Here is a 13,578-nt window from a genome sequence, read left to right as displayed (position 1 = left end):
TTCGATCAATGAGTTAGGGCTATGCCAATCCCTTGCTTATTTGATCATTTCGTCCTGCCCTTAGAAGCAAGATTGTTCCCGAGCTTAATAATATATCGGTGGTTCGTGATTTTTCGAATATCTTCTCGGAGGTATCACCAGGTTGGCACCTGACCGCTATGTCGAGCTCGTGACCAAGTTGGTTTTCGAAACCACCCTTTCTCCAAGAATCCGTGTTGGATACCCTGAGCCAGTTGGTTAAGCTAAACAACAACTTGGAGAGTTGGAAGATGAAAGCTTGTCTGACTTTGTTCATTTTAAGGGATATCTTGTGTGCGTGTGTGTGTTGAAGATAGACGATATCTTCCCTGATTGAACCTCGTGGTCAATTATTGGATCTATTGTCTTGCCAAAACTTTGATTTGAGTATGGGTTATCCTCAAATCAAATTAGAACCAACGATGTTCATAATGTTGTCTTACTCGTGGTTGATCCCTCGAGCATACACCCTTACATCCTTGGATCTGACCAATGCTATTACTTGATCTCGTAATTATGGAATTCCATCTTCATGGAAACCTGGATGAATTGTTGTTGAGCCCATCGACAACATCCTTGTCTTCTCCATAATTTTGTTGAACATTAAGCTAGTGTTGGAAACTTATATATGCATTATCTTCATGTTCCGTTCATGAAGCATATGTCCAAATGAAAGATGTGACTTCCTCTAATTCACGTGCATCTGATGCAAGTTGCCGCCGTGAATTCGAGAAAGTTTGTTTTGCCTCCTTTGGAATCATCCCAATCAGTCATGCATAGGTGCGAAGTATTCTGTGGTTTGGAGACTTGCAACCTTCATTCTATATGTGTCCCTAGCACACCAAGCCACTGATTGATTTGTTCAAGGATAAGAAGTTCAAATGCTATTCCCGAAGGGCCCAGAAGGACATGCACATGACTTCGTTATTTCAATGATGGTTCCCCACCTGAACTCGGTAGTGTTTTACTATAAGACTACTACGTGGTCATGCTTGTCTTGGACGGCGTGTTCACAGGTTTGTAGCAGAACCAGCTCATGTTTTGGAGCTTGCTATCGTAGTTTACTTCCTGAGAATCTCGCAACGTCATCTCGTCGGTTTGTGTTGAAAACTTTCTTTTCCAGACATGCTGTCTGAATTATCATGTTACCAACCAGATATGAATCTCAGGCAGATATGATGGTTGGAACTTCTTCCAAGAACTATGATATAGACTCCAGTGAAGTGGACGCACCTAGCTGGAAGTACTATCATTGTAGTATCTTGATTAAGCCATTTGGTCACTACCCATAAGGATTTGATAGGATTTACTCCCTAGTTGTCCCTTATGGATTCTTGTGCTCCCGAAGTCCTACCTTTTACTTGATGTTCTAGACATCAAACCATATCTATGAATGGGTTAAGCTAGCACATCAAGGAGAACATTTGAAGCGCAGTGCTAAATGTCTCTCGGTCGATCATCCAGATTTTGTTTCCTTGGCATTGCTAGGGTGAAATCTGAGAAAGTGTTGTCTTCCTTTCCATCTGCATCCTCCATCATTATATATCATGGTAGTATGTAGTTGTATTAACATTCTTTTCATAGATGTTGGTAGAACTATGATGATTACGGAATTGCTCAAGTTCTTGAGAGCACGCGCAAGCAAAATCATTCCTTGTGTTGTTTTCAACAACGTAATCCACATCATCCATTCTAATTCGGGTATGTCATTCTACCGAACCCCTCCAAACGATTGCTTGAGAATTGCCTTAGGCTGGTATAAAGAGTTTCAATGATATCTGAATCAAAGGCAATTCTTTTTGCCACTTAAGGGGATATTTCTAAAATTCACCTTCCCTAAGGTGCCCCGTTATGGTATCATGGCAACTCAACTCCTCGCTACATTGACAACCGTTCACCACCCTCTTAAGTGTGGAATTGTTGTCTACCTAGTGGACCCTCGTCATCTGTTCCACTCCATCCCTCTAGATGTATGCTTCGTGTCTCAGCTCGGGAGATGCTGCTATGTCTCATCCCATGAGTTGATCCTGAGTTGTTCGGTCTTCGAGAAGATCAATTCTTCTAGAGTTTTCCTTTCCTCTTCTTGTCATGTTAGTTGGAGTTCTCAGAGGAAGACATCGAGTCAAAGATGGTGATCGAATCAACGCCCCTATGAAGTGCAACCTGGATCGTGAAGATTGTGTTAGTTTGCGTTCCCCCTTCATCTTACCCTACGCTTGAATCTCGGGACGAGATTCTTGTTTAGTGGGGGTGAGTTGTCACATCCCTAGTTCTGGTATGCACTAGACTAGCCCTTCATGTGTGCATCATGTTTAAATTTTATTTAAGTTGAAATGGGGATTGCTCAAACCCTAGCACCAGATCAAATCAACTAGGTTCAAATAAAAATATTCTTAATGAACCCAAAATGCTCTTCAGAAAAGTTCATTATTTTTGGATTGGTCTAGAACCTCTCCGAAAAATGGTGCACATTTTTCTAGGCCATTCTGGATTTTTGAATTAAATCTTACGGTATTTGCATTTGGGCATTTAATTGCTAAATAATATTTCAAATGCTCAAATAATCACAAAATGAAATGTTTGCTGTTGGAAATATTCCAAACAGTGACATTGAGCAGTTTCATGATTTTTGGAAATGCCCTGGCATTTTTAATAAAGCCAAACACAATTATAGAAAATAGAAAATGAAAATAAAAGGGAGAGAAAGTTACCTGGACCTACCTGCTGTGCAGCCCACCTGGCCAGTCCACCTGGCGGCCCAGTTGGCTGGCCCAGCCCAGCCAGCGCTGCCTGCTTCTTCAACCTTCTGCCAGAAGGAGAAGCAGGTGCGTGGCGAGCGCGCAACCGAACGCAGCCACCTCCTGCTGCCGCCGAGCCCCTGGACGCGTGGATGAACACCCCGGTGTCGTCCCGATCCGCCCGACCTCTCTCACTCTTCCCCTGCTCCCTCTCTCGCCGTTCCCCACCTCACCGAAAGCTCTCGCGCCGCCGACGAGCACCACCGCGGCCATCGTGCACCCCTCACCATTTCGCCGAGTCCAGAAGCACCGCCGAAACCTCCCTGTCCTCCCAATCGAGGTACGAGACGCCAGGAGGCCCTACTTCATCACCATCGCGGTCATCTTCAACCTCGAGCACCCAAGCCCCTCGCCGTCGATTCACGCTATCAAGGACATCCCCGAGCCCACTGACCTACTGCGCCGACTCGCCGTGAGCTCCTGCCTCCTAGCCCCTTGCTCCCGTACTCTTTTTCTCGCCATGGCCACCGTTCCGCTGGTGACCGATTCGCGCCGCCGCCTGAGCTTCTCGCCGCCATGGCTAGAGGCCGTTCGCATCGCCCCTAGGCACGTGGACATGCTCTAGACCTCTCCAGGAACCCAACCCGCACCCCAACTCGCTCTCTCGAGCGCTGCAGCCGCGTCCCCGCACCCGGCCGAACTCCGTCCACCGCTCCGCACGTCGCCGCCGCCGCTACACTGCACCCCGGCACCTCCCGCTGCCTCGTTTAGATGCGCCGCATCGCCAGCTCTTCGTAGCCGCAAACCACGCGTGAAACGGTGCTCCGTAGCAAGCACATGATGCACCTCCGCCGTCGGCCGAGGTCGTCGCCGGTTAACCTCCGGCGAGGATGACATGGCACCTTAATTGAACACTAATGACGCCACTAACTAACCCCCTAGCTCACTGGCAGATGGGCCCCACGCCCTAATTAATCCCTATTTTGTTTCTGTTTAGGTTAGTTTAAAATCCAGCAGGACCCACATGCCTGAGTTGACCCCGCTGACGTGGTCGTTGACTCGGCCCACACGCAGCGACCCTAACGAGCACCGTGTCACTGACCAGTGGACCCCACTGGTCAGGTTTGACCTGGGTCAACCCTGTTGACTGCTGACATCATAGTGACGTCACCCTGACGCAATAAAGCATTTTCTGGATTTAAGTTTATTCAGGAAATTCCAGAAAATGTCCTGAACTTCTAAAAATCATAGTAAATCAACCGTAACTCCAAATGAAATAATTTATATATGAAAAATGATCAGAAAAATCCAATCTATCAATCTGTACCATTTTCATGCATGTTTGAACAACCTAAGGTTGCTGTATATGGCAATTTGCATAATTGGCATTTAAATAAGCACATATGGAGTTTGAATTTGAACCCTTGGTTCAAACCAACTTCATTTAATCTGTTCTAAGTTGCATTAGCCAAAACACACTCATTTTTCCATGTCATATTCAGGCATCATATTGTTGCATTGCATTGATTGTGATTTCTTTGTGTTACCGGTAATTGTCCCCTCTCGATAGACATGGTTCCGACGATGAGTTCGGTGACACCGATGAAGAACTATATTATCTTCAGAAGTGCCAGGCAAGCAAAACCCCCTTGTTCATTCCGATACAATCCCACTCTCTCGCTCCTGCTCTCTTTTACTGCATTAGGACAACAACGACATATCTGTTACTTGCTACGGTAGTTGAACCCCTTTCCTCTGCATGACCTGTCATTGCCACAGTAAATAGATGAAACCCACTAGCATGAGTAGGAGTTGTTTGAGCCCTGATGTGCCTACTCATTCATGCTTGTTTGTCATACCTGCTATTGCTTAGAGTTGAGTCAGGTCTGATTCATTGGGATGAATCGGAGGTGTGATAACATGTCCTACTGTTGAGAGCTAAGAGTGTGAACACGATTTGGTAAAGGTAGCGGTGAGAGGCCATGTAGGAGTACATGGTGGCTTGTCTCATTGCAGCCGTCCTCAAGAACTGAGTTCTGTGTTTGTGATCCATGAACAGCTACTACCACACATTGGGATCCTTAATTGACTCTCTCGACTTATTAATCACCTTGATCTCTGTCCAGGAGTTGCAACTAGTTTCTGGTGTTTTTAGGTAGTGTTAGTAGTCTACCAAGTGGCACCCGGTACAAGTGGGCTTGGGACAGACTAGGCACAGTGGCACGGTGTACCAAGTGGCACCCGGATGGTGGGCTTGGGAACCCTTCTCACATCGTTTGGGGCCGTGAGCGACACCCCGGCCGGATCTCCTTGCGGATGGAACCCGAATAGGTGGTAAACCTGGACGAGAGACTTGTGTGGTTAGTTAGGTCGTGGCCGACACCCTCGCTGGGCTTCAGCTTGAAGGTTGCCGAGTACATGTCGTGTAAACGGCGGTAAGTGGTGACAGCATGTGTGAAGAAGTACACCCTTGCAGGGTTAATATGATATATTCGAATAGTCTTGTCCGCGGTGAAGGACTTTTGGGTTGCCTGTACAGTTCATAGACAAGTGAAAGTGGATACTCTAAAATACGCAAGATAAGCGTGAGTGCTATGGATGGCGTTCTCATAGGGAGACGGGAGCGGATCCATAGTGGCGTATTGATATGGTGAATATGTGGACTCGTGTGCGCCACCTCAAAAGAGTTACTTGCAGTCGTAGTTCAGGTTAGCCATTGAGTCAAAGCTGGCTTGCTGTAGTTAAACCCCACCATCCCCTTTGTTGATAATGATGCATATGTAGTTAGATTTGATGTAAGTCTTGCTGGGTACATTTGTACTCACGTTGCTTAATTTATGTTTTTGCAGAGAGACTTCAGTCTCGCTAGTAGTTCCATGTGGACTTCGATGTTTAGCTTGTTACCTCAGCTACGATCTTGAGCCCTCGGCAGGATCTGGTAGATAGTCAGGCTTCTCAGCCTTTTTCATTTATAGATGTCTGTACTCAGACATGTTAGGCTTCCATTTGTGCTTTGACTTGTATGCTCTGAATGTTGGGTCGTGAGACCCATGTTTGTAATATCTCGCTCCTCAGAGCCTATTGAATAATACTTTGAGTCATAGAGTTATGTTGTGATGCCATGTTGTATTTGCACATATCGAGAATATTGTGTGTATGTTATTGAAATGCTTGGTATGTGTGGGATCTGACTATCTAGTTGTTTATCCTTGGTAGCCTCTCATACCGGGAAATGTCTCCTAGTGCTTCCACTGAGCCCTGGTAGCTTGCTACTCCTCCAGAACACTTAGGCTGGCCGGCATGTGTCCTTCTTCGTTCCTGTGTCTGTCCCTTCAGGGAAATTTCACGCGGTGTCTATCAGAGTCCTGTTAGCCTGCTACAGCCCGGTTTACCGGAGTCCTGCTAGCCCAGTTGCTACAGCCTGGATTCACTCGCTGATGATCGACACGTTCGTTGCTGGGTCATGTATGCCTGTCCCTATAAGTTAGTGCCACTTTGGGTTCACGACTAGCCATGTCAGCCTAGGTTCTTGGTCATATGGATGCTAGCGGCACTATCATATACGTGAGCCAAAAGGCGCAAACGGTCCCGGGCCAGGTAAGGTGGCACCCGTGGGAATACCGTGCGTGAGGCCGCAAAGTGATATCATGTGTTACATGCTAGATCGGTGTGACTTAGGATCGGGGTCCTGACAGAATGTGAGTGGCATAGATCATATTGACCGTTTTCACCTGGGGTGGAAATTTCTTCTATCCCCCCGTGTTCGGACGCCCAGGCTCATCGTCATCGTCGCTGTGCAGCCCCTTGTCCTTGTTCTCGGCATTTATTTTACCGGCCTGTTTGAACACCCGGCAGTCTCTATTAGTGTGGTTTTCTCGTTTATCCGGGGTACCATGAATTTGGCACGAGCGATCAAGTATGCGGTCCAGACTGGACGGTCCCTGATTGTTTCTTTTGAACGACTTTTTCCGCTAACCGGATTTTGAGCCATTGAATACGGCATTGACTGCCGTGTCTTTAGTGTTGTCGCCATTGTTTCGTCGCTTATGTCTGTTGCGCCGTGGCTTGCCGTTATTGTCACGGACATCTCAAATGCCGGGATTTATTGGCGTGGTGCTACTGCGAGCCAACCAACTTTACTCGCCCACGCAAAAGAGGGTCATGAGCGTCGTGAGGGCTGCCATGGACTTTGGTTTTTCTTGTCCGAGGTGTCGGGCGAGCCACTCGTCATAGATATTATGCTTAAAGGCCGCCAGGGCTTCGGCATCCGGACAATCGACAATTTGGTTCTTTTTGGTTAGGAACCGAGTCCAGAATTTCCTGGCTGACTCTCCAGGCTATTGGGTAATGTGACTCAAGTCATCAACATTCGGTGGTCGCACGTACGTGCCCTGGAAGTTGTCGAGCAACGCGTCCTCCAGGTTTTCCCAGCTGCCGATGGAATTTGCCGGTAGGCTATTTAGCCAGTGCCAGGCCGGTCCTTTGAATTTAAGGGGAAGATACTTGATGGCGTGTAGATCGTCACCGCGGGCCATGTGAATGCGGAGAAGGAAATCTTCGATCCATACTGCGGGGTCTGTTTTGCCATCGTATGATTCGATGTTTACGGGCTTAAACCCTTCTGGGAATTCATGATCCATTACTTCGTCGGTGAAGCAGAGGGGTTGTGCGACGCCTCTATGTCGGGCTATGTTGCTACGTAGTTCGAATGAGTCTGGTTGGTTATGTTCGGCCCGGCTGGACTTATGGATAGTGTATCCGGCGTGATGATCATCGTCATGTGTTCTGGTGCGCCCCCGTGATCCGTAGATCGATCTTGGCTGTCCTGCCTTGTTTTCCAGTATGTCTCGCAGGTCCTTCCTATTGCCCCGGGACGCAGTGTATTGGCGTAGGGGTGTAGGCTGGTATTCGGGCTGATATGCTGTTTTATCCCGGACACCAGGTGGCCGATCAGCCTCGTCCTGTGCTGTTAGTATGGGCTGATCCTCGAGTTGAGGTAGCCACTTGTTCTTTGGATAACCTTTGGTGTGGCGCTCGAGTCCATATTCCTCGGCTGCCAGGACTTCAGTCCATCTATCTGTGAGCAGATCTTGATCAGCTTGGAGCTGCTGCTGCTTCTTTTTCAGGCTCCTCGCAGTGGCCATAAGCCGACGTTTGAAGCGCTCCTACTCTACAGGGTCCTCAGGCACGCCGAATTCGTCATCACCAAGGCTAATCTCATCTTCGGAGGGGGGCATATAATTGTCCTCCTCCGGGTATCCGTCCATCGCCTGTTCGTCTGGGCTGATCTGCCCGTCTTGATGTTCGGCCTGCTCGAAGGCAGGCTGATCTGGGTTGTATTCATCTTCGGCACCATCCATATTGTTTTCGTCTCCTGTGCCGGTATTGCTGTGGTGGGGCTTGGAGCGGCGCCGATGACGCCCATGCTTTGCTGTCTTCCTTAAGGGATTATCCTCCATTGCCTCATCACCATTGGTTTCTCTTGGAGTGTCCACCATATATATATATCATATGAGGAGGTGGCTGTCCAGCGCCCCGTGCGCGGTGGTTCTTGTTCTTCTCCTACATCGTCGTCCATACCGTCGATGTCTTCAGAGTCAAAGTCAAGCACGTCGGTCAAATCATCGACCGTGGCAATGAAGTGGGTGGTGGGTGGGCAACAAATTCCCTCGTCGTCTGCTTCCCACTCGAGCCGGACATAGTTCGGCCAAGAGTCTCCTGACAAAGACAGAGACTTTAACGAGTTCAACATGTCGCCAAAGGGAGAATGCTGGAAGATATCCGCAGCATGAACTCCATTACCGGAGCCCAACCAGATTCGGCGGGCTCGGGGGTGCGCGGTCTGGAACCTACAGCCGGACACAAGTCCAGGGGTCTAGAGAAATAGGCTTCCTTGGGGGTGAAGTCTATGTTCGGCTCTACCGCCGATGAGTGTGCGGCCTCAGAGGCAGGGTCTATCCACCCATACCCGGACGACGCAATCTGCCCCGGATTTAGGTCTAGAGCTCCTGCAGGTGTGATATCCCGAGTATTGTCCGACAACAGGTTTAAGTCGTGCTCATCGTGACTGTTCGGTGCTCCTGGAGCAGGCCCAAATCCGTCGAAGATCAAGTCTCCACGAATATCGGCCGTGTAGTTGAAGTTTCCGAACCTGACCTGATTGCCAGGGGCGTAGTTGTTGATCTGCTCCAGATGGCCAAGCAAATTGGCCCGCAATGCGAAGCCACCGAACACGAAGATCTGTCCGAGGAGAAAATTCTCACCCTGGACCACATTGTTGTTGATGATTGAAGGAGCCATCGAGCCTTGCAGCGACGACACAGAGGAACTCTCAGTGAAAGCACCAATGTCGGTGTCAAAACCGGCGGATCTCGGGTAGGGGGTCCCGATCTGTGCGTCTAAGGCTAATGGTAATAGGAGGCAAGGAACACGATGTTTTACCCAGGTTCGGCCCTCTCAATGGAGGTAAAACCCTACTTCCTGCTAGATTGATCTCGATGATATGAGTATTACAAGAGTTGATCTACCATGAGATCGTAGAGGCTAAACCCTAGAAGCTAGCCTACGATGATTATGATTGTCCCCCTAAGGACCAAACCCTCCGGTTTATATAGACACCGAAGGGGGCTAGGGTTTGCACAGAGTCGGTTACAAAGAAGGAAATCTAATATCTGGATCGCCAAGCTTGTCTTCCACGCAAAGGAGAGTCCCATCCAGACACGGGACGAAGTCTTGAGTCTTGTATCTTCATGGTCCAACAGTCCGGGCAAAGTATATAGTCCGACTGTCTGGATACCTCCTAATCCAGGACTCCCTCATTCGCCCCGACATATCGATCCCAGAGCAACACGTCGCCGCGGAAGCCAAGGAAGACATTGACTACGTTGCCATGCCGAAGGCTTTATGTCAGCGGGCTAGCATGTTACTGTATCTCGGGAAAGCTGGCTACGACATCAAGCTCGTCGACAGCGATGACTTCATGTGGGCCATGTCACAAGTTAAGTGGTCCATCCCCAACCCCTCCGGTTCAACCGCTGTCGATCTCTTCTACGGCCCTGCCGCTGATCTCCTCCGCCAAGCGGTCAAGGATTTGCGATCCTTATACGCCATCGAGCCCATTTTGTCATTTTTGAAGGACACGTTCTACAGCGGTGACTTGGGATCCTCAATTGCCAAGTCAGATCTCATCGACCATGACCACGACCATGAGGAGGGCACCCACGAAGGTTTATCCAAGGTGAAACAACCCATCTGTGACATCAAAGAGCGCACCATGGGTCTGTGCTCTCCCAACTAGAAGGATCAAGTCCATGAAATGTGAGGCAACATCCTATCAGCAAATCTTACCTTTTCTAGCTTGCCAACCCGTACCCTTTGTTGTAGTAGCATTTGCCGTGCAGTGCATTAACTGTGTCGTGTTTAATTATTTCAGTTATGCAAAAATGTATTATTCAATAGGGCTATGTGATGTTTAAGTATGAATAGTCCACTTTAATTTCACGAATGGCTATATTTGGTTGCTTATAGTGAGTAGATGCCTTGTTTATCTGTATTTGGTTGTTAGGTTGGTTGCAGTGAGCATTTTCTAGTTATCGAGCAGATGCCTTGTTTATATGTATTTGGTTCTTAGTTTGGTTGAAGTGAGCATTTGTCCAGTTATCAAGCAGATGCCTAGTTTATCTGTATTTGGTTGTTAGGTTGCTTTTTTAGCATTTGTCCAGTTTTCAAGAAGATGCCTTATTTATCTATATCTGCTTGTTAGGTTGGTTCACTACAAGAAATATGTCAACTTGTGACCACCACTATTGGTCACTGAAAGGTCACAAATTTCCATTTACGACCTTTTTGTGACCAAAAACAGAAGGTCAAAAGCTGGCCGTCATAAACTAACTATAGCGACCTTTCTTCTGAAATGGTCAAAGACGTTTACGACCAAAATATTCCTACTGTGGCGTTTTGGTCACTAGCAACCTCCCCCAGGCCACGTAGGCATCCAGCGTGGCAAGCTGATGTGGCACAAGATTCAGCCCGGTCCAATTCGATTTTCTACATGGGCCGAGCCCAACAATTCGGCCTTTTTACTGTATATTTTCTCTATTAATTTTCTCTAGCTACATGGGCCTAGCCTAACAATTTGGCCTTTTTATTTTATGGGTCATGGCCTTTTTGTACAACAGTTTTAGTTTTTTTATAAAATGGGTCCACTAGTCAAACAGATCCCACTTGTCAGGTTCTGATAAGTGGGTCCTAGCTATTAGGCCCAAATTCTTCATATTTCAATTTGACAATAAGAAAATAACTAGTAGTTAAATTGGCAAGGAAAAACACATAAGATACTTCAAATAACAATAGCCAGATTCAATACAAGCTCTACAAATAACACGTCCTACAAGTTGTAGCATATACAAGCTTATTTACAAGCTCTACAAATGACAAGTCCTACAAGCTATAGCATTTACAAGTTCTACAAGTTACACGTAATACAAGCTTAGCTAATACAAGCTCTACAACTATGGGAATCAGTTACAAGCTCTACAAGTATTTTCTTCTTCTACATGTAGCTCCTTCAATAGCGATCAAATGCCGGCTCACTGGAGAGTCAGGACTGGGCCTTCCACGGACGCCCTGTTACATGAATCAGCTGATAAAAATTAGAAAAACTGGAGACAATATATTATGAACATTCCATTCAAAAAAGGAGTAACTCAGTTGAAGTGAACACATCAGCAGTTTTCTCATTGAAGTGAACACAGCAGCAGTTTTTCTCATTGAAGTGAACACAGCAGCAGTTTTTCTCATTGAAGTGAACACAACAGCAACAGTTTTTCTCATATAGTATGTGTCTTAATATAACTCCTAAGAAATGTTCACAACCTGAATTAACTACACTTTTTCTCATTGAAGTGAACACAGCAACAGTTTAATCAAGAACCCCATACTTTACTATAGAATGTTTCTTCTGAATGCATAGCTTAAAGGCGGGGCGGGGCTGAGAATCATCATAACAGGATATGTATATATATATATGTAGAGAGAGAGAGAGATCACCTTAACAATAGATGGTGGGCATCCTCGCCGGATCGGAGCAGCTTGTCCCTGGCCCTCCCCACGGGATGGTACCAAACTGCACACACACCAAGCAAGAGAGCACGCATCAGATCATATGAGAAAATGAACAAAAAATAGAGAGGAGGAGGAGAGGGGTCACCTTGGCAACAGATGAACAAACTTTGGTCATTTGGCTCTGTCCTCGCCGGATTGAAGCATCTTGTCCTTTGGCCCTGTCCACACACCAAGCAAACTGCAGAAAAAACACGCAATGAAAAACTGAAGATCACAGTGTATGGAAAACTGAAGATCATAGTGATGATAACATACAAACAAAGGATCTTTGGCCCATCAAGTTTTAAGACAAAAAAAGAGCAAAACCAACAATGCTACAAATCAGAGATTACAGGAACAACAACAGAAGGTTGTTTAACAAGTTTGAACGGCCACTATATATAACACAATGTATGTAATGTAAAATTTCTGGATGAACAAGCTTTAATGGCTACAGTATTGTGATATTGTGATAATGGGAGGAGGCTTCCCATAAAACAGCAGGAAAATGCACTACTATTGTGATATTCCTCCCATAGAAAACACTAATATTCCAGTAGAGATCAAATGCTTGTGAGCAGGAAAATAATGGTAGATTCACAACTTCAGTTCGGGTAAATATCACCACATGTATCAGTATACAGGCAACAATAGTATCATCGAGCACAGAAAAACAGCAGCTTGACCCATGTAAGTCATAGCTCTTTAGAGAGAAAGAAAGAACAGGTTCAGCTAGCTATGTATTCATAGTTGAGAGCTAAGTAATTTGTTTGTTTATGCTGTAATTGACAGACCTAGTACAAGAAACAAGCCAAGTGAAACAATATTGACTAATTCGATGGAAATACAAGCTAATCTACTTAGATAGTAGGTGAGCATCCAATCCATGATGCAGCGGCAGGTGCAAATATGATATGATGTGAAGAAGAAGCTAGCTGGAGAGGTTGGGGATGAAACCAAAATTACAAACCATTGGCGGACCTCACATCACCACAGTTTTATCATTTTATAAGCAACTGGAAACTATGCAGAGCAGAGCAGACCGGACAGTAAAAGAATTATCAAGTAGGGCAAAACAGCAGCATGGCCATCAACTCATAGCCCTGAAGAAAGAAAGAACCAATAGGGTCAGCTACTTATTTATTCAGAATTGAGAGTTGAGCAATCATTAGAAAACTAAAGATACTGCTCAGCTAACTAAATAACACATGATTCAGTACACACTTGAGCTTTTATGTTTGGAGGATCAGGTTGGTTAAACAGATACAGTGGATGGAACATAGCAGAGATAGGCTAGTATAGCTCTAGTTTTAGTCATCCCAAAGGAATATTCATAGCAAAGCAAGATAGGTTGAAGCTAGACAAGCGGATTTCGAGTGTTGATAAGCACCAGAATGCTAGCAAATTGGCCTATATTTATATGTTCACTTCTCTTTATAATTCACTAATGCAAAGGTGTAAATCTTCATCCTTCTTTAATGACGACACAGATAAACAAGTTTTATCCAAAAAAGGTGTCTAAACAATTCAATCACTGATCCCTGACCTGCATGGATCAGGAGCATGTAGAAAACTGAGTGAACAAGGCCATGCGAGCTCACCTAATCGATCTAGTGTTGCACACGAGGATGCCTTGGACGAGGACGGCAGGGTCGGTTGAGGACCGCAGCGGCAGAGGCGACTGTGCCTGCAGCGGCGGAGGCCCTGCCTTCGTCTGACG

The 13,578-nt window shown here is 46.4% G+C and overlaps 1 long non-coding RNA gene across 1 annotated transcript; it reads right to left on the bottom strand.

Moving 5' to 3' along the window:
• Positions 1-11,284: 11,284 nt before the first annotated feature.
• On the bottom strand, positions 11,285-12,154 carry LOC123094898 (uncharacterized). Its single transcript, XR_006446028.1, has 3 exons — positions 11,965-12,154; positions 11,805-11,880; positions 11,285-11,381 (listed from the first exon to the last, which is right to left on the bottom strand). It is a non-coding gene; the product is annotated as an uncharacterized lncRNA (long non-coding RNA).
• Positions 12,155-13,578: the final 1,424 nt, after the last annotated feature.

The sequence above is a fragment of the Triticum aestivum genome, chromosome 4B, assembly GCF_018294505.1.
Source record: "Triticum aestivum cultivar Chinese Spring chromosome 4B, IWGSC CS RefSeq v2.1, whole genome shotgun sequence".
Classification (NCBI taxonomy): Eukaryota; Viridiplantae; Streptophyta; class Magnoliopsida; order Poales; family Poaceae; genus Triticum; species Triticum aestivum.
Note: the sequence above shows the minus strand (reverse complement) of the source record. Positions and strands in the feature narration are given on the sequence as shown.